Source organism: Eptatretus burgeri, chromosome 9, assembly GCF_056783735.1.
Source record: "Eptatretus burgeri isolate ZD-2024b chromosome 9, Ebu_testis_v1, whole genome shotgun sequence".
Lineage (NCBI taxonomy): Eukaryota > Metazoa > Chordata > Myxini > Myxiniformes > Myxinidae > Eptatretus > Eptatretus burgeri.
The window spans coordinates 39674800-39702624 of NC_140969.1; the positions used below are offsets into that span (position 1 = coordinate 39674800).

A 27825-nucleotide genomic window follows, 5' to 3' on the forward strand; every position below is an offset into this window, starting at 1 on the left:
TGTCTTGTTGTGTGTCGGGCGGCCTCGCAGAGGTTGCAAGTGTCGTCAGTGGTGTCGTCGAGTCTGTGTTTGTAGTGCAAGAGCTGTGGGTGGTGTCCACAGTGGAGGTGTGCAAGGTGAACACGATCGGACCTGGAGAGTAGTTGGAGTGTGTCGTGGATGGGTGGGGGGTTTACTGTCCAGGATAGTGTTTTGACCTAGTTTGTTGATTGCATTTATGGTGATGTGGGTGTGGATCTTTTTTGTCGTTTTCATTGTTCATTGGGGGGGGATGTTTCGGAGGATGTCACTGGAGTGTCTTCGTGGTGTCACTTTCATACGTCTAGGGGCCTGTGGGTGATTGTACATGTAATGGCAAGGGTGATGAGGGTCGGCACTTGCCATTGCAAGGAAATGTGCACCTCTCATATTCAAGTGGGTTTTTGACTTTTAGCATTTTCACCTCCATGTGTAGGTGCTCAATGGGTGTTGTTAATGTGCAACCTGTGATGATGCGAAGGACTTTGTTTTGTATGGTCTGTAGGGTGTTTGTTGATTGTTGAGATGTGTGTTTGATGAGCTGGAGGCCCAAGATGAGCTGGCGTAGTTAATGACTGATCTAATGTACTGTTTGTATATTGGTGATGTTGTTTCTTTGTGGCGTCTGAAGTCGGTGCCTGTGAGTACCCTAAGTTTGTTCAGCCTGGGTGTGCAGGAGTTATCTTTTTTCATGTTTGTGATGTGATCTGAGAATGACATGGATGTGTTAAAAGTGACACCGAGTATTTTTGTTTGGTGTGTGTGTGTGGGAGAGGAATGTTGTCCAGTGTGATGCAGCAAGCACCACACATTTGTTCCTTGGTGAAATTTGTTAGAAGAGTGACTCCCTCCTGCATTTGCAGCAGCGGTCTGTGCGGCAATCCCTGGGTGAGGCGCTGTGCCGTGAGTCCCATTGGAAGTCCCTCGTGCTGTCTTTGCTCACGTATGGCTGTTTCAGTGCCCTCAGCTGGTGCCAACTTACCAAGGTGTTGATTTGGAGGGGGCTAGTGATTTTGCCTAGTTTCTAAATTTGGGGAATTCTTGAGTGTTGTTGGGAGAAGTTGCTTGTATTTGTGAGGGCTAATATGCCGTGTGGTCCAAGGTGTTTTAAATGTAAATTGGAGATGTTGTCAGGGTCAGTAGCCTGTGAGTTTTTGACGTTTTTGATTATTGTTGTTGTATGTGCGTGAGTGAATGGGCGTGATGATGGTGTCGAGTTGGCAACTTAGTTTGCGTCTTGTAATACTTCTTTCCTCTTTTCTGGGTCCGATATGACTTGTGTTTGTGTTGTGGTCTCTGAGGATGTTCGCTTGTTTTTTCTCTGATTGTATGTTGCCTGTGGTAGTTATGGCTGCATGTGAGGGTGTTGTGCCACTGTTGGAGTTTGTGATGCTGTTTATGACTTTGTACAAGTGTTTGGTATTGATTGAGTGGTCTAGTGTGTGTAAAAAGGAGTGCCAGTTTATTGTGGTTTACCTCCGTCACTGAGAGAGTTCAGAGAGCAGAGGGAGCAAGACCAGAAGAAAGGCTGTGGAAAAAATAAATAAATAAAAGTCGATGACACGTCTGCAATGTGAGAGCAACAGGCCTTGTGCTTCATCCTCATTGCAGAAGATTCCAATAATATTGAGAGTTTTAAATATAAAAGATTAAAGGTGAGACCTATGTGATGCTGGGGTTGTTGTTCGTCTTTTGGCTGCTCCCGTTAGGGGTCGCCACAGCGGATCATCTGTTATGATCCGCATACTGATTTGGCATAAGTTTTACACCGGATGCCCTTCCTGACGCAACCCTGGTCGCCTCTTACGACACAGGGATAAGGATTGGGTTTCGCCATGATTCCGGGCTGCCCTACACCCTCTCATAGCGCGGCCCAGTGCAAAGCACCTGTCCTCAAGCGATCCTCCACCCCAAGCCTCCGAGTAGCCGGATTACAGGCGCACGCCACTACGCCCGGTTATGTGATGCTGGGGTGTCAACCCAAAATGGAGGGCAGTACAGCAAATTCTGGCTTGAAAGATCCCCATTAATGAACAACCAACTCTTATTTCTCACCATCGATTGTACATAATGTGCCTGGTGTTGGCTTAATGGTTAGGGTGGTGGGCTTGGGATCCAAGCGTCCCAAGTTCAAATCCCACTCAGCTGTTGAATTAACACCAGGTGGGGTTAACTCAGCCTGTCATCCTTCCAAGGTTGTCAAAATGAGTACCAGCATGCTGGTATCCTGTGTCAGAGTGGTGACTCGTCCAGGATGGTGCTCAATAGCCAAGGAGACTGCCTCGGCAGCACCTACTCTCTGCACAGAGTATAGTCCCGATGGATGGATGGATGGATTGTACATATTTTATTTAGTTAACCATCTGAAAACAGCATCTACCTGTTAAATATGATCACGTCCGAGTAACCATGGGTTTCACGAAAGAAAAGAAAAATCTCCTGTCCAGTATCCTGAGACAAGTACAAATGAATTTCAGACAACCTTTTATCAAAGTCACCGATGAGAACGGTAGGTTAAGTCGTTTCTTTTGCTGTACATCAGAAAGGCAGTGCGTCATAATACTAGTTTTGCAACATAACATTGTTTTCTTAATAAAAACCTGCTCGGATGGGATCATCGTCAGGATCGTCAGCCAAATCAAAGACGACGGGGCGGATTTGTTTCAACGACTGGCGTGAAATGCCGACCAAGACCGGTAAGTCGTGGATATTTTAATAAATATTTCTCATCTGATCTCATCCCCCACTTGGCTCATCTGATCATGTGCTTGTGAAGGTCAAAATCTCTCTGCCCATTCTCAGAGAGCAAGCTCAGCACCGGCGAGTCTCGCAGTTCACTCAGACGAACTGGCAGGGACGAGAAGCAGCCATCACACTTCACGACTGGTCTCCTATGTCTACTGCTGCTGATATTAATTCAGCCTGGAAATTCTTCCCCAGAAACCTGCTCTGCCTTACCCACAGATTAATTCCATCTCGTCTTCAATTACCTTACCCATCCTCCTGCCTTTGGTACCCTGAAATCCTGTGGTGAAGCAGTTGCTTTAAAATAACTTGCATTCTCCTCCTGGAAGGCAAATCCAACTGAACGCAACCTCAGGTCATATTCCACAAAGTCCACAACAAGTGTGTGTCTACTCTCAGGAGAGCCAGAAAACAACATCTGTCCAATCTCAACAATGAACTTTCAAACTTGTATCCCTCTCGTAAAACCTGTTGACGCCTTGTCGTGTCTGTCTCTGGTGTATGCTTCCCTTCCATCCCTCCCCTCATTTCAAATGGCACCACAGCCGACTCTTGCTCGTGAGAAGGCCGAATGCCTCAATTCTGTATTTGTTTCAAAATCCTGTCCCCAACTCCTCAACCGCCTTTCCCAGTCATATCCAACTGCCCCTGCTTCTCTCTTTTGCACCTGAGAAGGTGTAAAAGTTTCTGAAAACCCTAGACTCTGACCCGGCAACTGGACTTGACAGCAACAGCTCACGTGTCCAAAAAAAAAACCCTGCTCTGCTGCTCTTGCACTTCCTCTCTCTGCCCTTTTCACCCTGTTATTTACCATGGGTCTCCTTCCATCTACTTGGAAATCAGCCAACATCAAAGCATTACATTAAAAAGGAGCAAAAACCCTGTCCCTTCACCTACAGACCGATTAGTAGGTACTCCCAATCATCAGCAAGGCCGTGGAATCCATCATCGTAGTTGACATTAAATCATCCCTTTTCTCCAACAGCCTCATCTCAGATCATCAATTTGGATTCAGACCTGGTCACTCTATCTTGGACAGGCTGCCTCTACTCTCCCAACAATGAATGGAGGCCCTCAATATCAGACATGAGATCAAGGCAGTCTCTCTGGACATGTCTCAAGCTTTTGATACAGTCTGCCTTGCTCTCCAAGGTGTCTGCCTATGGAATCAAAGGCCAGCTCCATTCTTGGATTACTCACTTCTTCCTCCCCTCTTGTAGTCAACGTGTGGCTCTCAACGGAACCCTTTCATCTCCACTCCCTGCCAAGGCTGGTGTGCCCCAAGGCAGTGTTCTCAGCCCCATGTTATTCTTAATCTTCATCAATGATCTCTCTGACTCTCTGGAAATCATCTTTATCTATTTGCTGATGACTCAGCCCTCCAAAATGACATCCCTCATCCTTCTGACAGACAGGCAGCAGCCTCTTCTGTCTCCTCAGACCTTGACAAAATCACAAACTGGTCAAACACTTGGAACATGTTGTCTCTGTCTCTCTCTCTATGTCTGTCTCAAAGGATCGTTCCACAAACCCTACCATCTACTTTCTGAACAACCGTCTTGACGAGGTTCAATCACTCAAACCCTTGGGTTTTCCTCTCAGCCATGATTTCTCTTGGGCGAGCCACATTTCAAAGTTGTCCTCCAAAGCCAGATGCCGAATGGACACCCTCTGTCATAGGAAGTCCTTTCTTGGCACACCTGGACTCCTATCCACCGACAAGGCTTTCATTCACAGCTTCATGGAGTACTGCTCTCCCCTCTGAGAAAGCCTACCAGCCTCACGTCTTTCTCAGCTCGACAGCATGGAAACCAAGGCTTTCAAGATCTTTGTAATCTCTCACGATGAAGCTAAGTCTATGGACAATCACTTCTCCATGCAGTGTGGGTCCAGGTCGTTGTTCTCTCTGTCTTGTTTCACCTCATTTCTCGTCTTGCACCCTCTGCCTGCTGCAGTGCCCCCCCCTCTTAGTGAAACTTCAGGTCATCCCCCATCCACCCATTATACTACCCCCACCCCTCCCAAAATTTTGCTTATGTCTCCATCTTGTCCACCCTTTGGGTTCTCCCCACCCCTCATCGTTACCTGCGTCCCTTGTTTGTCCATCTCCATCTACCTTCTCCCTCGGCCCTGCTATAGGCGTTTCCCCTTTCTCCTGCCGTTCCCTTAATGTTCTGTCCTGTTCCGTTGTGTGACCTCGCTCTTCCATGAGCCTAGACCATGTATTTCAAAATAAAAAGTGATATCAACATGTTATTAAAATGAGGGAGCGAGAGAAAGAAAATTCAATACTTTTTTTGCCACCCGATATCAATCAATGAATATACTGCATCACACAAGGTGTAACTGACCCCGTAGCTATCGTGCAGAGGGTAAAATACTGTAGATGTGACGTAATAAAGTATATGGTGCCTTGATTGTATACCCTATAATGAAAGACCACCTGTTTTGAAAGACTGGCTCATGCTTGGCACAAGGGGCAGTCTCTCAAGACAGGATTTACAGTACTTGAGTGAGCTACCAACAAAGGTCTTGGAGGCTGTCTTCTTCTTATTTTGTATGCAGGACAAGGCTGTGGGGTAGCATCATCGGCTGAGGGTGTGGCTGTACCGCTGATGAAATGCCGTCTGTAGTTTCGGGTAGGAATTTGGAAGTTGTTCAGGATGCCGGCGGGAACTTGCCCACTCTTCCTGAAAGACACTGTGGGATCTTTAACATCCACCAACTAATGGGAGCAGATGGGATGCCCAATTTAACGTCCATCCGAGGGATGGCACACACATTGATGAATTGCCCTGCTTGTGAAACACCGGAATGACAGTAGTTTTAGCTCATCTGAGATTCAAACCCCCGACCAGACAGCTTCGAAGTGAGTGTGAACACCTTGAGGCCATCTTGCCAGCACCACTCACAATGTATCACACTAAAAGGAGATATTAAACCCGTGAACCCATCTAATAGCCTTCACTAGCTTATTGGACTTCAAAGATACTACACTACCCTTTCAAAAGAGCATGCCAATGGGTGCCACACACTGTCCACATTATAAATTCCCACCTTAATCTATAGGGGAGGCGGGGTGGAAGCTACAGTACCTACAGAAAGTCTATACCAACTTTCAAAATTTTCACCTTTTGTTGCCTGTAATTAAATGGCATTAAATCAGACTATGTCCACCTTTATTTATACAACGTAACCCACAACTTCCAAGTGAAAAACAAATTCTAGTAATTATTGAAAATTAATTAAAAATACTAAACTATAAAATATTGGTTGGATAAGTAGGCTAACCCCCGCTTTAGCAGGGAAAATGGCCTTAAAATACTTGTTGTTGTTGTTGTTGTTGTTGTTGTTGTTGTTGTTGTTGTTGTTGTTGTGTTGTCTTGGTTGGATAAGTGTCCACCCCCCTGAGTTAATACTTGGTGGAAGCACCTTTGACAGCAATTACAGCTGTGAATCTGTTGGGATCGGTCTCTACCAACTTTGCACACCTTGATTGAGCAATATTTGCACATTCTTCTGTACAAAACTGTTCAAGCTCAGTTAAGTCGCGTGGGGAGCGTTGATGGACAGCAATCTTCAAGTCACGCCACAGATTTTTGATTGGATTTAGGTTGGAACTCTAACTTGGCCACTCAAGGACATTTATCTTTTTGGTCCTTCGCCACTCCAATGTAGCTTTGACTGTGTGCTTCGGGTCCTTGTCGTGCTTAAAGGTGAACTTCCGTCCCAATTTCAGCTTTCTTGCTTAGGGCAGCAGGTTTACCTCCAGGATTTTTCTGTATTTTGCTCCATTCATTTTCCCTTCTATCCTGACAAGTGCCCCAGTCCCAGCTGATGGGAAACATCCCCATAACATGATGTTGCCACCACCATGCCTCACAGTAGGGATGGATGGTGTTCTTTGGATGATGTGCTGTTTTGGATTTGCACATAATATTTTGCATTTAGGACAAAAAGTTCCATCTTGGTTTCGTCAGACCACAAAACCTTTTGCCACATGGCTTCAGAACCTCCAGAGTGGTTTTCTGCATACCTCAAACGGGACTCAAGGTGGGCTTTTTTGAGTAATGGCTTCCTTCTTGCCACCCTACCATGCAGGCCGGACTTGTGGAGTGCTTGGGATATTGTTGTCACATCCACGCAGTGACCAGTCTTTGCCATAAAGGGCTATAGCTCTTTCAAAGTTGCCATTGGTCTCTTGGTGGCCTCTCTGATGAGTCTCCTCCTTGCTTGGTCAACCAGTTTTGGAGGAACGGCCTGATCTCGGCAGGGTCTTGGTGGTACCATATGCCTTCAACTTCTTAATGACTGTCTTGACTGTGCTCCAAGGGGTATTCAAGGCCTTGGAAATATTTCTATACCCATCCCCCGATCTGTGCCTTTTTACAACTTTATCCTGGACATCTTTTGAAAGCTCCTTGGTTCTCATTGTTGAGTCTTTGCTGTGAAATGCACTACCCAGCAGAGGAAACCTGCAGGAACACCTGATTTTATTCTGAAATAATCAGAATCCCCAAAAAATTAACACAGGCGGAGGCCAATTAACTTGGTGTGTGATTTTGAAGGTGATTGGTGACACCTGAGTTAATTTACAATTACTATTATAAGGGGGGTGGACACAAATTCAATCAAGATATTCTAGTTTTGTATTTTTAATTAATTTTCTGAAATTTGTAGAATTTGTTTTTCACTTGGAAGTTGTGGGTTACGATGTGTCAATAATGGTGGAAAAAGTCTGATTTCATGAAATTTAATTAATTTAAGGCAACAAAAGGTGAAAATTTTGAATGGGGGTGTACACCTTCTATAGGCACTGAATATCAATGACAATTGTTCATCCAGAAATGGTGCAAACTTGGTGCCAGATGCTGTAGACACATTAACTAATCCATCCATCCATCCATTAGGACCATACTCTGGAGAGAGTATCGGTGCTGCCAAAGCAGTCTACTGGGCACAATCCTGGATGGGTCACCACTCTGACACAGGATACTCGAATGGCTCAATCATCCCAGCAAGCTGCTACTCATTTTGCCGACCTTAGAAGGATGACAGGCTGAGTCAACCCCACCTGGTATTAATTCAACGGCTAATGGGATTTGAACCCAGGACCCTCGGATCCTAAACCCACCACCCTGACCATGGAGTCAAAACATGAATGAATGAAATACACAAAATTCTAAAGCTCCACACAAACTTTATACGAATGAAAGAGAGGATAGAAGAAAATGAAAAGACAAAGCACGTGCAAGGTCCTGAAAAGAAGATGAAATGTAACATTATATACATTGCTGAAATTCTGGCTCTTTCCTGCTCCATGAAATGTCATTAAATGCAGTGCCTCCCCCATTTTAATGCAAACAAGTGAGCACAATATATTCCCGAACAAGAAGGTATATACAGAATTGTGCTACTACATGGAAAACAGCATCCTGGTTGCCATGGCAACCACTTTAGATGACAAACGTATGTCGCGACACACCGTCTCCACAGTCTGTACCTATGTACCAAATATGAAACGTGAAAGTTGAAAACTTTGGGAGTTAGAGTGTGGACAGGAATGGACGGACGGACAGACGGACGGACGGACGACTGGTATATATATATATATATATATATATATATATATATATATATATATATATATATATATATATATATATATATATATATATATATATATATATCGGGCATACAAAAATGAACTTTTTTCGACATTGTCTCATGTGCAAAGTGCATTATTGAAGGGTATCACAATGAAAATTCACAAAAACAACAATGAAACATAAAGTTTGACATTTTTACTGTGCGACAGGGAAGTGAAAAGTAGGGTTAAGCAGGTGGTTCATTTTATCTGTCTGTTTGTCGACAAGCATCAGTTTATGATCGAGGAATCACTAAATTTCAATTGAGTGTTACATTTTGAACACGAATCGTAACATGAATCAGAAAACGAACCTGTAGTTCAACATCACTTTGGCTCTGAATTTGGCCTGACCACATATGCACAGAGGGAGTGAGATCATTAAATGTTAAACTCTGTCAAACAAAATTGAAAATCATTCCAAACAGAAAACTTTTTTTTTTTTAGCAACGTTATAAAGGACACAAACAACAAGCACGAATAATAAATGTAATGTGTTAGATAAGGTGGTGGAAAAAAGATGGTGCATCAATGGTGGTAAACTTCTGTGGGGAGTGGAAAGGGGAGGAGGGGAAACATTTTATTTCAATTGGATTATGTACTTGAACACTGTAGAACACCCAATTACCAAATGACACTTTCAAAAACCTCTCATTTTGCAGTATTTGGACAAGATATTGTACATTTCCCATCATCTCGCCAATCAAATTTCCCGCTCGCTGACCCCGCCCAAGTCCCTGTTTCTCAAGACTGCGCATGGTAAGGAGTTCTCTGAACTCTCTAGTTACAGAAGTTTTCAGAACAATCTCAATGTCATTGGCTGCACACATGCATGCAAATGTGACCAGATACAGAATTAGTGAGGTGGACTGAGCATAAGCAAACCACACACACACACACACACACACACACACACACACACACACACACACACACACACACACACACACACACACACACACACACACACACACACACACACACACACACACACACACACACACACACACACACACACACACACACACACACACACGACAAAACCTTCTGGATGACCAAAAGAGATTTACCCATCCCAGGTAATCTTAACCGAACAGGCCAAATGGTGTCAGTTACTACCTCCGCTCCCAAAGGTGAAGGAGGTTATGTTTTCACCCCTGTCTGTTTGTCTGTGTGCATGATATCCCAAAAAGTAGTGGACGGATTCGGACGAAACTTGGTGGACCGGTTGGGTGCGTGGCATGGACGAATTGATTCGATTTTGGTGAAAATCAGGATCTGGATATGATAATTTTTTTCATCTCTAAAGTGAAACTTCTCCATTGAGAGAAAGGGCCAAAAACGGTATAGTATTGTATCGCATGATATTTCAAAAATGTATTGGGCCCGATATGTTTTCGTGGATCGGCATTACGTCGCGGAGGTATGCGCTCTACCGAGTGCCCTTGTAGTTCATTGTAGACCCAGAACAAGTGGGCTAATGTCAGGTTTTCATTTGAGACTTATTTCAGTATCTTTCAGAGATGGTAACACAAGGGTCTGATGACTTCCTAAGAGATAGTATCTCACCATAATACAACTGGAAATAGCTGTTGTGTTGAACGGTCATTCTAATAGTACAAGTAGCCATAATTACACATTGAACTGAACTAATCATCATACGAAAGGTGTTCATGCTTAGGCAACATCCTTCCACTAGTGAATGGACACATCGTCACAGGTAACAATTAATTTTTCCTCCATCACAATGCACAAATGTATACAATCCTCCTCAGTCCTTTTGTTCATTGTACTAAAAGTTTTCATTTGAAATTGCCTGCTCTACCTTCAGAAAGGGCCCTCAGGTGTGGGCACGCAGGATAATGAACATGTAAACAGGAGATGGGATGTTATTTGGAAAGGATGGGGGCCCACAGGATAGCCTAGGCCCTAGATGTTTGCACACTTGCCTCTGAGCTGACTCGTCTGGGTTTGAATCTCGGTCCAGCTATTCACTGTCATTCTGGTGCGCCACATGCAGGGTAACGCATTGAGACGTTAAATTAGGTGTCCCATCCGCTGGAATTAATTGGTGGACATTAAACATCTGAAGGTGTCCTTCAGGAAGAATGACACCTTGAGCTTTTGCTGGCACCTGGACAAATTACAAATTCCTGCCCGAACCTACAAGGCGACGGGCATTGCACCAGCGGAAACATATGCAAAGTGCACGATGTTACCTCCTCCTTTCCCCTCCCCCCCAGCCAATGATGCTACTCACAGCCACAGGCTGCATCCAAAACAAAGAGAGGAGGGGCATTGTGGGAGAGTGGGTAGCATCTTAACCCCCACCATACTCCAATAAATCATCACTGGAACGCTTCAAAAACGGAGGATGATTTGGCAATGGTCTGTGCAATTTGTGCCAAATCACTGAAATTGTTGAAATACCAATTCACTCCATGCAGGGGACAATGTTTTTTTCGTGTTTTATTGTGTTTATGCCATTGTTATGTCAGCAACTTGCAGTACAAGCAGCTACATGCTTTCAGTATTCAACCAATCCTTTTGTTTCAGACGTACGCCATCATTTATGGACCATGAAGTAATCTTTACCTCTGCCACCGAAGGTGGACGCATGTTATGTTTTTACTCCTGTCTGTCTGTCTGTATGTTTGTTTGTTTGTTTGTTTGTGCGAAGGATATTTCAAAAATTTGTGGACGGATTCGGATGAAATTTGGTGGAGAGGTTGGGTGTGTGACGATGATGAATCGATTAGATTGTGTTGAAGATCTGGATCCGGATACTAGTTCACACGTGATCGAGATGATTGAACTGTGTGTTCAGCAACTCGACACAACGACCAAATTGTGTACTTGGTAATCGTGAGGACTATCTCGAGTGGTCCATGGTATTACAAACATATGATAACTATCGATAAACAAGTCTTGTCATTTTACCAAAGAAGATTATGTAAAACCCATGCAAGTAAGAGCAGATTATGGTTTTGAAAGAATTATACTGAATCATGATGCTTCGTGTTGAATTCTTGCAATGCTCCCCCCCCCCACCCCCCACTCTACACTGTATTACACATGCATTATTTATGGGATGAACGTTTAGGTTTAGTACACATGAATAGCATTAAACTTTTAACTCACTGTGAATGGGAAAATGCTTCCATTATGTATATCATTTATATCATTAGGCAGTGGAAGACTGGATCTTCTTTGTCTGTAAATAATACATATAGTGCTACTTTGTATGGATTTTCTTTCATTGCTGGCAGTTAAAGTTTTACCTTCTTTATAAATTTAATAAAGGAGCCAAGCAGAGCAACAGCAGAAACATTGTGCAAGAATCTTCAGGACTGAAGGACGCAGGGGGGCTGGTAGGACGACCCAGCCGAGAGGTACCACCTTGGGACCACCTATAAACGGTCGTTTCACAGGCAGGTGATTCATCAATGTGTGTGCCGTCCCTCGGATAGACGTCCTCGGCGAGCTATCACCAGCACCATGGACAAATTCCAAATTATTGTCCTGACTTCCAGAGTCGGAATGGCGATCCGTCCAGGATTGTAGCCAAGTAACTGCTCCGGCAGCACCAACGCTCTGCATAGGACATCCCAAGCATTTCTTTCCTGTAGTAATTCTCTGCAGACTACTGTCATAGGACCTGTTACCAACTACAGTATATGAGAGTATTACTCTCATATACTATAGTTCTAACTGTAGCATTTTTTGCCTGGGATAGTACATGATCATGATGATGATAGCAGACCAATCAGAAGAAACAAACAGCTTTAGTTCCAATTTGTAATGAGGTAAGACAAGCCATAATATTCTTGCAAGCCACGTCAGTACTGTAAGGAAAATACAAGGGTGATTTAAATTTGATCTGAACTTTATTTTTGAGCATCACACATATGCCGCTTCTTAACTGGAATGGTGACGATGAACCTCTGTGCCACGACCAGTACTTTCAGCAAGGGTCCTAACCAAGAAAGGGTGCCCACCATGCACCCACCCTGTTTCGGCATTGATAAAACATTTCATGAAGTTTCCAAATTGTAGCTAGAAAATAACATATTAATGTTAAAATGCAACTTCCAGCTGGGTTGTTGCAGTCTGCGGAAGACGAACCACTCATTGTTACATGCTTCCAACAGTATCAGTAAGCCTACAGGCTTTAGAAACCTTTGTAACAAGAAGCTTCTGACCATATGCTTCAGCCTTCAGGTACTAGGTGGTCAAGCTTTGTTGGACTGTGTACTTTGGTCAAAGGGCCAAAGTACACATTTTAAGCTATAAATAGTTATGATGCTTGGGTTTTAAACTTTTTTCTACAAAAAAACACCTTTCAACAGAGATAACAAGTGATCCCCAAATAGAAAATGGTTGTGGTACGACCACGGATTCTGGCCCTGTGGGCTAGGATGCACGCATTTTTGTATTCTTCTTTTCTTTTCAGACCGACATATTGTTGAGGGGCCGGGCGTCGGCCGCGAGCACCACCGCGAGATGGAGCTGCAGCATCGGCTCGACCGATTGCCCGGAATTCAGATCGTACTTCTTTGGAAAACTCTGGAAAAGTACGGGTCCCTTTTTGGACCATGAAGGGCCAATATTTCTACCACATGGTACAGGGTTATTTGCCAAATCTTCAAAGTACCAAGAGGCCACATAGCGATCTACCGAGTCTTCACACCCTCGACGGCACCCGTATGTAACGAGCTGCTTAGCGTGCTCGTTCCGTGTGCGACCCGAGCGGTTTGATCACCGAGTTCCATCGGCCCGATTGTCCCATTACAATGGCCATGGTAGTGGCCTGCTAATTCCCCAGCACGCGACATGCTCAGTCAATGCTAGAATGGACACGAACAAGCTGAAACGTTTAACAAATGGGGGTTTATTTTACAATAGGTGGGGAATGAGGGAAGCACGTAAGGGCAGAACTAAACCGACTATTGAGAATTGCAATTATATCCAGCAAAGGCACTTAACAGTTTACTACTTAAAGACGGGGCCCCAGACACACACGCGCACACACAAATACCCCAAAATGACTGGACCAAATGGTCTTTATTGAGACCTATCTTGGACCTGTCCGCCCCGTGCGGTCTTCAAGCTGGTCGGTCCGGCGAGAGGCGAGCTGAACCCGGACACCGGCGGGTGACGCTTGCGGTTCCTGCGGGGACTGGCGTTGCTCGAGCTCTCGGTTGTGGTGAAGAGGAGAGGGACGGCGTTGACCACGACCGGCCAGACAGGCTCCCTGGGATGAACGCTCCAGCAAGACGAGATGTCCAGGTCAGGGAAATGCTCTTTCGTCCGGAGCTCTTGAGCTCTTCCTCTCCTCTGCCCTCTCTCCCCTCCCTCCTCCGCTCTCCTCGTTGACCAGCTTCTCGCTCTCCTTTTACACGTCTCCGCCGGCCCCATCCCTCCCCCACTCGGGCCGCGGAGAATCTCGGGCTGTTCTCATTCTCTGCAGCACTGCCGCAATGGTCGTTTCTGTTGTCGTTGCTGATTTTATTTTCCAATAAGACCCTAACTATAAAAATAAATCACAGTGCATGGACATTTAGTTACCCATTAGACAAGGGAAAGGAAGCTATGTATAAAACACATACTTACCGATAAAACTAATCCATAGGACCTGAATGTTGTGTGCGATAGGTTTCCAAATTCGTAACAATATGACCTTGACCTTCAACATTTAGTGTTACAATGTGTCAGAATATACAATTGATCCAAAAAAACAAATATCATGCAAATCGGAGGAAAATTATTCAACTTACGATCAAAAAGATGTTTTTAGTGAATTAAGTCAGAATCTGAAAAAGTAGGTCAAGGACACTATCAGGTGCACAACATCAATGCAGGTCCACTATTATGATGCAAGAACACCCTGAAAGGCCAAGTGCTCCTTGAGATTCCACATTGGCAAAATTTAGCGATGTCAAAAAAAGTTGTTGTTTTTTTTAGACTGCCATTTGACCTTGACCTTTAACTCTTAGGGGTATGATATAAAGTAAGCGTAAATGTGCCTTGCTTTAGGTCTAGGGTATCTAGAGAGGGAAATTTCGTTCTGATCAGATGCTTAGTCGAATTTTGGTGAAACATGTCAAAATGTTTATCATTAGGTCATGACCTAAAACATTCAGTCAACGTCAAAAATAGTCAACACTACATACTTCTTATTCCCATTATTGATGCAAAATTTAATTGTGAAAGTCCCAACCCTTTTCGAGATACAGCTCAGACATTAGCAGAAAAACCTAAATGGTCGTTTAGTACTCCTTGGAGTCTAAGACTTTGACCTTTAACTCGGATGGGCATGATGTAGATGACATGTAAATGTGCTTTACTGTAAGCTATCTAGAGAGGGTAATTTTGTTCCGATTGGACAAACCTTCGTTGAGTTTTGGTGATAAATGTTCAAATGTCTGTCTATAATTGGGTCATAAACTTAATAGGTCAAGGTCAAATAAAATTATGTTAACCTGGCATAATTTTTGTTCCGATTATTGATGAAAATTTTCATTCCAAAAGTCCTCAAACATTGGTAGGGGGAAAAAAAAAAACAAGAGAAAAACCTAAATCATTGAAGAAACTGAGGGACCATTAAAAATTGGGGGCACTAATTGTAGAAACAAACTCTTCAACATATCCTATTGCGGAAAGCTTCATTACAGAGTTCATGGAGGAGTGGGGCAACAGTTCATGGGCAGCAGAGTATTCATGGCAGCACTAGTTAGTTCATTGGCCATGGGGCTAGAAAACAAATGTCAGAGACCAGGACAAAAGTTTATTTGCAGCTATGGCAGCGGACTGGTCTTGCAGCTGGCAGCAGCAAGGTTTGGTAGCAGGCAGGCAGCGATGTTGTTACTCGCCGGCTTGTTTGGCGGCTCTCAGCTACCCAGGAGACCCAAAGGCTCGGTGCCTTCAAAAATTGCTCTCCTTCTAACTCTCTCCATAAAAAAGCACTTTGCTCTTCACCAGTTATGATTTTGGCGCTTTCAAACCTGGGGGGTTCATCATCCGGCAACATAGATTTATCTCTTAGATTTTTGATAATGATTATTTTCTTGACATGTATGGAAGTGGTTTGCCATTGCCTTCTTCCGGACAGTGTCTACACTGGATGGATGATTCTAGCCATTGTTCTCCATAAGAGAATCCTCTGCCGAGCATCAAGACCATGTAGCCATTACTGGCAATATGTGCCAGCTGCCTACATGGCCACCCACTACCTGCTCCCATGGTCTCACCTAACCCAAATCGGGAGGCGAAAATGGGGTAGTACACCTTGCCCAAGGGTTGCCCACGGGTTAACGAGTGCAAACGTCGCCTTCTTTTAAAAGGGTTGCTGCCTTGACCCCATTAAGCTCTTAGGCTTTGATTTCAAAACCTGAACCACAAGGCCGCGGTGGATATGGATTCAGTTTCCTTCTACATGAGCTGCCTACCAATGCTAATGAGCCCAATCTGCCCGAAGCAACTGGTTTTAAAGCACCAGTGATTTGCCTTCAATGACATTATTATTATCCTCGCAGGAGGAAAGGGTATTGCATTTGGGTCCGTTTGTTTGTTCGCACAGAACTTTCATATTTTTCTCCGCAACTGCTTATCGGATTGAGACAATTTTATTTTTTTAACCAGAGGTGTGACTACTCATGTGGAATGTTTTAATCATAATTATGACGTCATAGGTCACGTGGCGGAGCAGCCATGTCGGAAAAACAGAAAAAAATTTGGACCTCTATATCTGAAATCACACCAAGGAAAAAATTGAAACTTAGCACAGGGCAAGCACTCCTCATTTGGAATAAGTGTGATTTTTGATGACATCATAGGTGCCTTCGTTATGATGTCATAATTGTATATATATATATATATATATATATATATATATATATATATATATATATATAACACCACATCTGATCAGTATAAAAACATTTGAGGGTCATCCTGGAATAAAATTGTCCACAGAAAAAATTTTTATCACTTCATCGGTCACGTGATTCGGCAGTCATATTGTTTTTTTGTTTTTTTTTAACCTTCAAAAATCTTCTTCTTTGAAGTGGGTGAACACATTGAGGTGAAACTTTAAACGTATCCCTTGGCATTGACCGCCTATCCATAAGGAACAAAATGTTTACAATATGATGTCATCGGTCACCTAGTTTGGCAGCCATGTTGGATTGACCCTAAAACCAATAAAAATCTTCTCCAGAACAGCTGGACAAATCGAGGGGCACATCGAGGGACACAAAACAGTGTCACACAAATGTTCCCCAAGCAATGGGTGTACAAATTTGTTAAGGAATAATTGATAGGTCACATGGTTTGGCAGCCATGTTGGATTGACCCTAAAACCCATAAAAAATCTTCTTCTCCAGAACAGCTGGACAAATCGAGGGGCACATCAAGGGACACAAAACAGTGTCACACAAATTTTCCCCAAGCAATGGGTGTACAAATTTGTTAAGGAATAATTGATAGGTCACATGGTTTGGCAGCCATGTTGGATTGACCCTAAAACCCATAAAAAATCTTCTTCTCCAGAACAGCTGGACAAATCGAGGGGCACATCAAGGGACACAAAACAGTGTCACACAAATTTTCCCCAAGCAATGGGTGTACAAATTTGTTAACGAATAATTGATTGGTCACATGGTTTGGCAGCCACATTGGATTGAAGAAAAATATTAAATAATGTTTTCTCTGGAACCGCTTCATCAATCGACATTTTGAACATCACATTTATGATATAGTAGTGATGGGGAATACATCTTTTAAATTTCAACAGTGATCGGACACATGGTCCTGGCAAGCCAGAATTATTTAATTTTTTGATATGGGTTCTTTTCTATATATATATATATATTTTTTAATAAGGCTCACTTGGCTGTGCCTGGATGGATTTGAGGGTCGAAGAGTAGCAGCTGAAATGTGAATCCTATCTAGGTTCCTGTTGATGACTTCACCTTCACTTTTTGCTTGTTTGAGTTCCTTCTGATTACTCCAATGCTGCACTGTATGTATTTGTTGTTCCATTTGATTTGAATTGAATTTATTTTATTCCCATTCTGAAATCAACTGAACAATAATAAATGTCATGGGTCAGTGTCAGGTGTCCAATCAAAGCGGGATGTCTTGGTACCCGGCTATCACTGCCAGCAGTTATAAAGTGACAGTTGTAATTATGTCGCTTATTAATTACGTAGCACGCCAGTACACAAACACCACACAAAATATACCGCACAAAACTACACAAACACCACACAAAACAAGTCCTGGCGAGGGTCTGCAATCTCTGATTTCTCTTTTTCTTGTTCTGTTTTGCTTTAACTCCAACAGTGTGACCTATTGGCACAGATTGCCACAACATAAAACTGATTTGAAATGCATAATTGACTATTTATTCTGCATATAAAGTTGAAGCCCATTGAAAAGCGAGAACACAAAATCGGTCAGAACATATCGGAACAAGAACAGCATCGTGGATAGAGGGTCAGAACAGAGGAAGAATGGACATGGAGAATAAAGAGATCAAATGGAGGAGGAGGAGGACACGTGAGGAGGGGTGCGTGAACAAGCTGGATACAAAACACAGCAAGAAGAGGAAGGAAAGAACTGAGAATGAAAGATAAATGGAACTAAAAACGAAAATGAGGCTGAGGGAGAGGGGAGAAAACAAGGGCATCGACTAATACAATGCGTATATTGTTTAAAATTTCATAATAGGTTTAAATCAATTGCCATTGTGAAAATTGGAGGCTGATAATTTGCCACTGCTGCTGTAACAGTTAATAAACGTGATTACTGAGGAGGATCAAGCTGCTCGTACGCCAGCTGCTTGAAAACAGGCAACCAACATTTTTTTTTCTGCTTTACCGTATTTACCACTGACTCATACATGGCCATTGTTTTCTGTGAACTTCTAAGCATTACCTAGGTTTATGTTAAAAGAATGATACTTGGGTCTGAGATATTTGAGTACATTCTTGATTACTTTCCTGTTGATAGCTGAGCTCGAGTTGTCCTGATGTGGCATCCATCCAAAGGTACCTGGACCTTATCAGGCTTGTGATTCTTCTTTCCATAAGTAAATGACTAAATCATGACCAATTATCATTTTAATAATGTCTGGAGACGGTGATGATTCATGAGCAATGTACACGGTTCGCCTTTTTTATTTTTTGACCTTCGAGGGGACGCCACGGGCAAACTGGCGGGAATCGGGAAAAACGTAAATGATGAAAGTTGTAGTACTCGAAGAGCACTACTTGCATACCAACTTTCATTTGAAACAGTTGAAAACCCAAGGAGCTCGATGCCCAATTTATTGATTTTTTTTGACACTTTCTAAGTTCGTGACCTTGTGACCTTGACCTTGGGACGAAAATGAAAAATCGAGCTCTGTGGGGCTATGCAGGTGCCATTGGGCTAACCAAATACCGAAAACCCCTGCCAGATTCGACAAACCCCCTCGGAGAAGATGTGACTTGAAATCGGCTACCCCCTAAAAACACATGTTTTTTGGGCGTGGCTACGCCCATAATGGGCGCAGCACACCCATTCTCCGGAAAACACAACTAGTTCATGATATAAACCTCGCACCCTAATTTTATCAAGATAAGATCAAAACCCACGGAGCTATGCTCGGGACAGACAGACAGACAGACACACACCCATAATGAATATAGTGGTCACTTAGGCCTAGGTCACATTTGCCACGGCGGCCGTGGGGTCTCCAAAATCTGTGGCCACTAGCAATTATACGGCAGCCGCAGTATTTCCACGGTCACACAATGTAGCAGTCATATATGTTTTTATTTTTCGGGGAGCCGCACGGCGTATTTAGAAATCTGGAAGACCGAAAACGTGGAGGTGCCGTACGGTCTTTGATTTGATGTCGCACGGTGACCTTAGCGCATCGCTGCGGCGGCCATAGAATTTTCAAGGCAGACGCAAGGTGCCCGCAAGGGGGACCCTAAGGCGAACGTGCGGCCAGATGGACGGTAATATGAGTGGGTATATATACCAGCTCTTTTTTTTACTGAAATAAAAATATACCAGTATATATAACTGAATATACTATAACTATAATATACCATGGTTCCCCCAGAATCCAAACGCCCCATTGTTTGAACAAATTGGAATCCGAACAATTTTTCGAGAAAATTTTGCCCTTAAAACCTAATACATTTTAAAAAACCGAACACAACGAAGCGTTCATGTTTGTTCACGTGTCTCCCCCACCTGTTCGAGCCGCATCTTCGCGCTTTGTTCATTCAGTTCATCGGTGGAAGTACTCATGAAAGTATCTCTCATGTGTCGATCAATACTTTACGCCTCAGTCACATTTGCTCTATGGCGAGGATACGGCGGCCGTACGCCCTCTGAATTGACAGAAACGTGCGGCGGCTGCAGAGAAACTGAGGTGGCCTCAGGGAGGCCCTACGCCGTATGGCTATATTTTACAGGTCGTAAGGTCGCCGTGGAATTATAACGCTGAGTTATAACTTTTTTCATTTCTACATTCCCGTAGAAATTCGACAAGCCGAAACAAAAGAACTGGTTAAAAAAAAAAATAATAAAAAATAAATTAACCCATTCGTTACCATCCGTCTGGCCGCACGTTTGGCTTAGGGTCCCCCTGCGGTCCCCCCTGCAGTCCCCCTGCGGTCGCCTTGCGGGCACCTTGCATCTGCCTTCAAAATTCTATGGCCGCCGCAGGAACGCCTGAAGGTCACCGTGCGACATCAAATCAAAGACCGTACGGCACACCCACGTTTTCGGTCTCCACAATTTATAAATACGCCGTGCGGCTACCTGAAAAATAACAAGGACAAATGTGTCCAAGAGCAGCGTCCAAAACCTAAAGGTTTTGTCGGCTAAAAAACAAAAAAAACAACAACAACAACTTCCGATATTTCGTCACGTGACTTCATTAAGCCAATAGCGAAACCCGTCATAATGTATTTACGTATTTACGATATATCGTGTATTTACGAAATTACAATACGATAAATGGAATAATCTTTAAATAGTAACGTCAACTTTTCGAAACTTTAAAGCAAATGTCCGAATATATTTAAAAATTCATGATAGACGCTCTCAAAAAGCACCGTCTATGTGAGGATGTGTACATGTACTCAGTATTTAAGGCGATCCGGGTCTTGTATATACAAGAGCAGAGTCCGAGAGATTAAGGTTTTGTCTTCACAAGAAGAAGAAGAAGAAGAAGAAGAAGAAGAAGAAGAAGAAGAAGAAGAAGAAGAAGAAGAAGAAGAGAAGAAGAAGAAGAGAAGAAGAAGAACACGCTGAGCTCTCTATGAGCAGCGTTCACTACACGAGACACTGCTAAAAACATATGTGCCTGCGACATTGTGTGACCGTGGAAATACTGTGGCCGCTTTATAATTCCGAGTGCCCGTACATTTTGTAGACCCTCCGGCCGCCGAGCCAAATGTGACTTAGGCCTTACCTCGTGTTTTCACCTTCATTTGTGATGTTTTTTTTTTAATCATCTTGTGTTTTAATTAATAACAAAAAAAGCAATCCGATCACGTGGTGTGACGGACTGTCGGGCAAGGATTGGATTTCACAGCAAAACCAGTTTTAACTTGGAATATCCATGATTATGTCAGCCCGATGCGTTTGATGAAAGTGATTGTGGTTCTGGGGGCATCATGCTTGATGAGCTGCCCTGGGGGCAGCGCTCTCGCAGAGTGCGCGAGCGATCGGAACCCAGGCCGGAGCACGAGCCTATGTGGACCTTTGGATGTGATGATTGTTCTAGTTTACATACAATACACCACCACCGAAGGTCATTTTACTCATCTTATTTTCCCTTAAACATGGGGAATTTCAGTTTGAAGTGTATTGAAAGTGGGGTTTCTTTGGGTCCACGAACGGATTAATTCACTCCATTATTTCTTATTGGGAAAATATTTTTGGAATCCGAACTTTTTGCAATCCGAACAGCCTCCTGGAACGAATTAAATTGGGATTCTGGGGGCACCACGGTATAGGCAAACACCTATACTCTGATCTCTAGCGGTAGCGCACGGTGGACGCACGGTCGACGCAGACTGCCACGGAGGCCGTATGTAGGTGCACGGTGGGCGTAGGGGAACCGTGCGTCGACTCTGCGTTGCCCGCAGGTCGTCACACAGACCGCAAGGCCACCGTACGGCGACCGTGGATATAGTGCGGCCGCCGTAATTTTTTGGGGGTTGGGAAAATTCATTTTTCATTGAGAAGAGCTTACGGCAGCTGCACGGAAAACGCAAGCCCACCATACGCCCTCCGTACGGTCGACGTGGAACACATCTACGTCATAGCTTGGCTTGTCTAATTGCTACGGCGAACGTAGAAATGGAAAAAAGTTATAACTCCGCGCTATAATTCCACGGCGACCCTACGGCCTGTAAAATATAGTCAAACGGCGTAGGGCCTCCCTGAGGCCACCTCAGTTTCTCTGCGGCCACCACACGTTTCTGTAAATTCAGAGGGCGTACGGCCGCCGTATCCTCGCTGTAGAGCAAATGTGACCTCGGCCTTACTGACTCATGAACCAATAATAATAATAATAGTTCTCTTGCAAGGAATTTCCACAAAAGAGGAGGCCATTAGGCCCAACAAACCTGTGTAATGATTGTCAATTTATGGTTGTTTGTCCATGCTCTTCCTTTTTAAATGTCGAGTGTCATGCAAGGAAGCAGCACATACCATTTTTTTTTAATCTTGGGTACAACTCGGCTGAGGTTCAAACTGCTGATCTCCCAGACTCAGAGCAGACGCTCGAACCATTCATTGCACCACTTACAATCCAAAGCAGAACTTTCAAACTGCAGCATGCTTTGCAGTGACCCACTTAATAGTGCATGCTCAATGCCATTTCAGGCAGGAATATTGCAGAAATGAGAAATCACAAACTCAAAACACAATTGACAAAATTCACCACAGTGCCAATATGGAAATTGCTATTTCCACCGTGTGAGGCATGGGCCAAAACAGTGCTCACTAAAGAGGTAGTTGCAGAAGTCCTTGGAGCTTTTGGAACATCTCCAAAAAAACAATTAGTACAGTGTGAACTTTTGCAGCTGAACATGTTGAAGACCAGTTCACAGGATATTGAAAGTAAGAAAAGCCACATCCTTGCAAGCTGCATTTTCAATGAGATTGTCCAGGAAGATAAAGCGACTCCCATGTCATAAATGACTTCCATGTCAGCAAATTTGCTGAATACATGTTGGAAACAATCAAACAAGATGACACTTTTCTTAAGTATGTCTTGTTCAGTGTGACAATGCCTGAGAGATATAATAAAATGAAATAAAAAAAACGAGATGCGAAGTGGGAGTACCGGCCCGTCGGAGAGAGCAATCTTTCATTGAAGTATGGGCAAAGGTCTTCTTGGACATGAAAAGATCAGATTTACCAAAGAGGGACGTGGTGTGTCGGAGGATGCCCACTGAGTCTGTCGCTGGCCTTGGATACATGCTTTACCTAGAGAGGTTATCACTGATGGTGAGGTCTGTAATCTCAAGAGACTACTTCTTCCAGTGTTTGATTGTAGAAATATATCGGTGGTTAAAATGGGTGAATGAAACAATCCATCCAGACAGAATATAATTTGCCTATAGTGAATGACACAGTATTCCAAACTAGCATCTGATCCTTTTCAGCTGCCGCGTGTTGAATGCGCTAAATATTTCCAGAGACAACCTTAATCTCATGTTGAAGAGTGACAATCAGTTAATGAACAGACCAGATAATAAACTGGTCTAACACGTGGAACATGTCTTTCAATACTGACAAATCTCACCATGTGTCTCCGAAAGGGCTGTTTAGAACCCCCCCCCCCCCAGCCATCCTCTGAAAGAAGTCCTTTCATTCAAGCTTCTGGGTTTCACTATCTGCCATGATCTTTCCTAGGAAAGCCAAATTTCCAACCTGGCCTCTAAAGCCAGTCGTCGACTGGGAATCCTCCGTCATGCAAAGTTATTCCTCAGCCAACCTGAGCTCCTGACCACATACAAAACTTTCGTCCACAGCTTGATGGAGTACTGCTCTCCCCTCTGGGCTGGTGCTCCTGCCTCTCACCTTTCTCGGCTTCACCCTGTGGAAACCAAGGCTTTTCGGATCATTGGTATCTCCTGCATTGTGGCTGAGTCTTTGGGCCTCTCACTCTCTCACCACAGGTAGGTCGGTGGTCTTTCTCTCTTCTACCGTCTACTTTCCGGTATCGCCCCCCCCCACCCTGTCTGTGATTTGTCCCCACCATATTCCCACAAGGCGCTTAAGATTCGCCAACAACCCCCTTCTGGTAAAACTACCAAAATCACTGCTCACCTTCACCCTTTCATTCCTCTTTTTACCCGCCTTTGGAATAAACTCCCTCACTCTATTCATTCCCATTCTTCCCTCCAGGCCTTCAAAATAGCTGTTCACCACTACCTATTATCATCGCCCATCCAAATCCTCGATCTTTTCTACCCTTGTTAATCCACCCCAAATCCACCTCCTTCAAATTCCCTGCTTTCCTTCCTGAAAGTCCCTGTAATGTCCATCTTGTATATCACGTGTTCCCCGCCCCATCCCTCTCCCTTCCACAGATCTCATAATGTCTCTGTTCCACTCTGTTTTGTCCTTCCCTCTCCCGCCCCTCTTGTCTCAAGCCCCCCTTGCTGTGCATTGTGTGTTAGCTGTCATACGAGCCTCGACAATGAATACAAAAAATATATATATATATATATATATATATATATATATATATATATATATATATATATATATATATATATATATATATAAAGGTCCTCCATCCATTTTTGAGAGAAGGAGCAACTTGTCCAAAGTTCATTGACTGGTACACAATCCAAACTTAAGATCAAAGATGAGGTTGTTTGAAAAGAGATAATATTATGTCATAGCAGCTGCAATGATTGATCCTGTGACTTTCCTTCAAATTTGAAGTCAACTTATTGTTCTGTGGCCAAGGGGATCCTGTTTTGTATTTCTTGTATGGGAGGGATACTTGCAGTCTTTGAAGTAGATGGAAGGTACCCAATGGTGAAGAACAGGCTGAAGAGAGTAAACATAGAAAAAGCATGAACATAAACAGCACAGCAGGATTTGAGAACTTGGGACACTGGTTCTGCCTGGGTCTGTTGTTGAATCTGTGTCAATGGTGTTCAGAACTTTTTCTAACTTCTTTGGTGAAACAGTCGAGAGAGAGAGAAAGAGAGAAAGAGAGAAAGAGAGAAAGAGAGAAAGAGAGAAAGAGAGAAAGAGAGAAAGAGAGAAAGAAAGAGAGAAAGAGAAAGAGAAAGAGAAAGAGAAAGAGAAAGAGAAAGAGAAAGAGAAAGAGAGAGAGAGAGAGAGAGAGAGAGAGAGAGAGAGAGAGAGAGAGAGAGAGAGAGAGAGAGAGAGAGAGAGAGAGAGAGAGAGAGAGAGAGAGAGAGAGAGAGAGAGAGAGAGAGAGAGAGAGAGAGAGAGAGAGAGAGAGAGAGAGAGAGAGAGAGAGAGAGAGAGAGAGAGAGAGAGAGAGAGAGAGAGAGAGAGAGAGAGAGAGAGAGAGAGAGAGAGAGAGAGAGAGAGAGAGAGAGAGAGAGAGAGAGAGAGAGAGAGAGAGAGAGAGAGAGAGAGATGGGTTTGGCAGATGGAATTTGGAGGCAGACAGAGTTAAGACGTCATAGTAGAGTCTACAGTGAAGGCATTGAAGGTGAGAAGCAGATACCAGAGATAGAATATTGTTGTTTGTGGGGTAGATGGAGGAAGATTTTATTGTAAAGGTAGGATTGTATTGTTTTGTATGGTCTGTGGACGAGGAGGAGAAATCTCAATGTAAATTAAGAAGGGAAAACTGTCAACTGAAGAATTAGGTAGGGTTTAAGGCCAATTGCTCCCAGTATGTGATTGCCCACTGTGACCTTTTCCTACGCTTTTGCACTTACAAAGCCGGCTATAAAAAGGAATGACACTTTAACAACAACAACTGGCAGGCCACGCCCCGAGGCTTGGGATTGGTCAGTGTGATGTGAGAGAAGAGGGCATAATCGGGGAGAGAGTGGGGGTGAGGGATGCGGTGGAGACAGAAGGGCCTTGCTTGCTGGTGTCTCGTTGCCATGCCGAAGAAGGCTGCACGATCCTCATGTTCATGCTGTGTGAATTTGCCCACATGATGGAGCAAGATGCTAGCCGTTACTGTTCGGCTGAGTTGCGGGGAGAGAGAGAGAGAGAGAGAGAGAGAGAGAGAGAGAGAGAGAGAGAGAGAGAGAGAGAGAGAGAGAGAGAGAGAGAGAGAGAGAGAGAGAGAGAGAGAGAGAGAGAGAGAGAGAGAGAGAGAGAGAGAGAGAGAGAGAGAGAGAGAGAGAGAGAGAGAGAGAGAGAGAGAAGAGGAGCGTGTATCTCAGCAATAACTCGGCGTTATCCTGTGGTGTGTTTGAAGAGGAAGGTAGGCCATCGTTGTGAGTGGACATGGTGGAAGAGATGAGCGGGGTCGGCAGGTTTGTTCGTGCAAGAAGCTGCATGGCGGTTGGTGAGCCTTGGTGTTGAATACCGCCACACAAATACCTCATGCATGTTTGCCGCCCAAAGAGCGGCTTGGCACCATTTTCCGGTGCGGTTTCCCATGCAGGCCGACGCGGTTCGACCCCCAAGCTCCTCAAAGATCATCTCTGGACACCCAGCTCGTGTCAGAATAAAGGAAGGGATTTCCTTTTATTTTATCTTTCCTCTTGTCTGTTTTGTAACTGTGTGTGGAGATGTCTCAACTTTAGGCGTTAGTTTACTTCACATTTTTATTATCACATTTTTGATTTATTTCCATTATAAATATTTGATTTATGTTCATTAAACCCTTATTTATTAAAGTTGCTTGTGTCTGTCTGTTGTGTGTTCGAGTATAAACCCTTGTGCTTCCATCTGGTAAACGCCTCTCCATCCCATGCGCACTATAATCTCCAAGGATCACGTGTTCGCCTCCAAGGTAGAACCATTTGGCTATCCATCCAGGTCAGTGATAACCGCCCATCCGCACCAACCGTGTCGGGGAAATTAACTTAACCAGCGTGGACACGACAATTTCATATGTGTATATATATATATATATATATATATATATATATATATATATATATATATATATATATATATATATTTGACTCCTCCCACACTCCTCGAGCCGAAGTAGCTGCATAAAGCAACCCAAGAAGACCTACACAAGGAAAGTGCTACACTGTTTCGAACACTTCCCAGAGTTCCTCTGCAACTATAAAGACGTTTACACATAGTACACGAATGAAAATCCCAATGTGACACACCCCCTCAGCTACCGGACCGGTTTCATCGCTTATTGGTGAATCATCAGCAATAGCATAGAGGGCAATGCATACCAATGAGGCTCTCAAGCATGTACCACGTGCAAACATCAAAAGAAGTAAGTAAGTAAATAAGTAAGTAAATGAATGAATAAATACATACATACATACATACATGCATACGTACGTACGTACCCACATCTCTGATCTGTGAATGGAGGGAATAGCCAATCTGGTCGATGAAAGAATCTGGTCGGGAATAGCCAACCTGGTTGATCTGTGAATAGAAAGCAATGAAACTGGTCCGGTAGCTGAGGGGGTGTGTCGCATTGGGATTCTCATTTGTGCACTATGTGTGAACATCTTTATAGTTGCAGAGGAACTCTGGGAAGGGTTCGAAACAGCATAGCACTTACCTTGCGTAGGTCTTCTTGGGTTTGCCTTATGCAGCTACTTTGGCTGGAGGAGGGTGGGAGGGTCAATCATTCATATAATCCAAGCCAACTGGGTGCAGCTGATAAGGTGAGAGCTGATTGGCTATTCCCTCCATTCACAGATGAGAGATGTGGGTGGGTCTTTCTCTTTCTATATATATATATATATATATATATATATATATATATATATATATATATATATATATATATATATATATATATATATATATATATGTATATATATATATATATATATATATATATATATACATATATATATACATATATATATATATATACATATATATATATATACATATATATATATATATATATATATATATATATATATATATATATATATATATATATATATATATATATACATATATATATATATACATATATATATATATATATATATATATATATATATATATATATATATATATATATATATATATATATATATATATACATATTGTTGCAGATTCGCGCCCGCCGGCGTGCGAACGGCCACGTAACTCGAATCGCGGCACGTCGCCCACCGGATGGACAATCCAGTCGTGACCCTCTCGGACTAACGCCGGGAACTAGTCACGGGTGGACCTTTCGGCCTCACCACGATCGTGCCAATTGGCCCCCCGCGTGGGATAGG

General features: G+C 43.4%; 1 protein-coding gene across 3 annotated transcripts in view; it reads right to left on the reverse strand.

The window, feature by feature from the left end:
• LOC147019954 (transmembrane protein 151B-like) overlaps positions 1 to 27825 on the reverse strand; it is a 60319-nt gene that overhangs the window by 15493 nt on the left and 17001 nt on the right. The gene's annotated exons all lie outside the window — the stretch shown is intronic.